At 42.8% G+C, this 2,718-nt stretch overlaps 1 non-coding gene across 1 annotated transcript; it reads right to left on the minus strand.

Annotated features, from left to right (window-relative positions):
• Positions 1-474: 474 nt before the first annotated feature.
• LOC112713925 (small nucleolar RNA R71) lies at positions 475-582 on the minus strand. Its single transcript, XR_003158884.1, has one exon. It is a non-coding gene; the product is annotated as a small nucleolar RNA R71 (small nucleolar RNA).
• Positions 583-2,718: the final 2,136 nt, after the last annotated feature.

A 2,718-nucleotide genomic window follows, 5' to 3' on the forward strand; every position in this document is an offset into this window, starting at 1 on the left:
AAATTAAGAGAAGCTAAGGCACAACTCTCTGTAGAGGACCTAACAAAAATCTTCAAAGAAGAAGAACCCATGGCAGCCGAAAACAACAACAATGCCAACAATGCAAGAAAGGTGCTGGGTGACTTCACTGCACCTACTCCCGACTTCTATGGGAGAAGCATCTCTATCCCTGCCATTGGAGCAAACAACTTTGAGCTTAAGCCTCAATTAGTTTCTCTAATGCAACAGAATTGCAAGTTCCATGGACTTCCATTGGAAGATCCTCATCAGTTTCTAGTTGAATTCTTGCAAATCTGTGACACTGTCAAGACTAATGGGGTTGACCCTGAGGTCTACAAACTTATGCTATTCCCTTTTGCTATAAGAGACAGAGCTAGGACATGGTTGGACTCACAACCTAAAGAAAGCCTGAACTCTTGGGAAAAGCTAGTCAATGCCTTCTTGGCAAAGTTCTTTCCACCTCAAAAATTGAGTAAGCTTAGAGTGGAAGTCCAAACCTTTAGACAGAAGGAAGGTGAATCCCTCTATGAAGCTTGGGAAAGATACAAACAATTAATCAGAAAGTGTCCTTCTGACATGCTTTCTGAATGGAGCATCATAGGTATCTTCTATGATGGTCTGTCTGAACTGTCTAAGATGTCCTTAGATAGCTCTGCTGGAGGATCTCTTCATCTGAAGAAGACGCCTGCAGAAGCTCAAGAACTAAATGAAATGGTTGCAAATAACCAATTCATGTACACTTCTGAAAGGAATCCTGTGAACAATGGGACTAATCAGAAGAAAGGAGTTATTGAGATTGATACTCTGAATGCCATATTGGCTCAGAACAAAATATTGACCCAGCAAGTCAATATGATTTCTCAAAGTCTGTCTGGAATGCAAAATGCACCAAGCAGTACTAAGGAAGCTCCATCTGAAGAAGAAGCTTATGATCCTGAGAACCCTTCAATGGAAGAGGTGAATTACATGGGAGAACCCTATGAAAACACCTATAATCCTTCATGGAGAAATCATCCAAATCTTTCATGGAAGGATCAACAGAGACCTCAACAAGGTTTCAACAATAATAATGGTGGAAGAAACAGGTTTAGCAATGGCAAGCCTTTTTCATCATCTTCTCAGCAACAGATAGAGAATTCTAAGCAGAACCACTCTGACTTAGCAACCATGGTCTCTGATCTAATCAAAACCACTCAAAGTTTCATGACTGAAACAAGGTCATCCATTAGAAATTTGGAGGCACAAGTGGGTCAGCTGAGCAAGAAAATTACTGAACTCCCTCCTAGTACTCTTCCAAGCAATACAGAAGAAAATCCAAAAGGAGAGTGCAAGGCCATCAACATGGCCGAATTTGGAGAGGAGGGAGAGGTAGTGAACGCCACTGAGGAAGGCCTCAATGGACGTCCACTGGCCTCTAATGAGTTCCCTAATGAGGAACCATGGGAATCTGAGGCTCCCACTGCGACCATAGAGATTCCATTGGATTTACTTATGCCATTCATGAGCTCTGATGAGTATTCTTCCTTTGAAGAGGATGAAGATGTCACTGAAGAGCAAGTTGCCAAGTACCTTGGAGCAATCATGAAGCTAAATCACAAGTTATTTGGTGATGAGACTTGGAAGAATGAACCTCCCTTGCTCACCAAAGAACTGGATGACTTGTCTAGGCAGAAACTACCTCAAAAGAGACAAGATCCTGGGAAGTTCTCAATACCTTGTGCCATAGGCACCATGACCTTCAAGAAGGCCTTGTGTGACCTAGGGTCAAGTGTAAACCTCATGCCTCTCTCTGTAATGAAGAAACTAGGGATCTTTGAGGTACAAGCTGCAAGAATCTCACTAGAGATGGCAGACAATTCAAGAAAACAAGCTTATGGGCTTGTAGAGGATGTTCTGATAAAAGTTAAAGACCATTACATCCCTGCTGATTTCATAGTCCTAGAGACTGGGAAGTGCATGGATGAATCCATCATCCTTGGCAGACCCTTCCTAGCCACAGCAAATGCTGTGATTGATGTGGACAGAGGAGAATTGATCATTCAAGTGAATAAAGAATCCCTTGTGTTTAAGGCTCAAGGATATTCCTCTGTAACCATGGAGTGGAAGCATGAAAAGCTTCTCTCAAAACAGAGCCAAACAGAGCCCCCACATTCAAACTCTAAGTTTGGTGTTGGGAGGCCACAACCAACTTCTAAGTTTGGTGTTGAACCCCCACATTCAAACTCTAAGTTTGGTGTTGGGAGGTTCCAACATTGCTCTGAACATCTTAGGCTCCATGAGAGCCCACTGTCAAGCTACTGACATTAAAGAAGCGCTTGTTGGGAGGCAACCCAATGTTATAATTATCTATTTTCCTTTGTTATTTTATGTTTTCTGTAGGTTGATGATCATGAGAAGTCACAAAATCAATTGAAAAAGCAAAAATAGAATGAAAAACAGAAAGAAAAATAGCACACCCTGGAGGAAGATCTTGCTGGCGTTTAAACGCCAGTAAGGGCAGCAAATGGGCGTTTAACGCCCAGTCTGGCACCATTCTGGGCGTTTAACGCCAGAAAGGGGCACCAGACTGGCGTTAAACGCCAGTAAAGGGCAAGAAGCTGGCGTTAAACGCCAGAAATGGGCATTAGCCCAGCGTTTAATGCCAAAATCGGCATAAAGAGCATTTTTGCTCGCCACTTGGTGCAGGGATAACTTTTCCTTGACACCTCAGGATCTGTG

Source organism: Arachis hypogaea, chromosome 9 (genome assembly GCF_003086295.3).
Source record: "Arachis hypogaea cultivar Tifrunner chromosome 9, arahy.Tifrunner.gnm2.J5K5, whole genome shotgun sequence".
Classification (NCBI taxonomy): domain Eukaryota; kingdom Viridiplantae; phylum Streptophyta; class Magnoliopsida; order Fabales; family Fabaceae; genus Arachis; species Arachis hypogaea.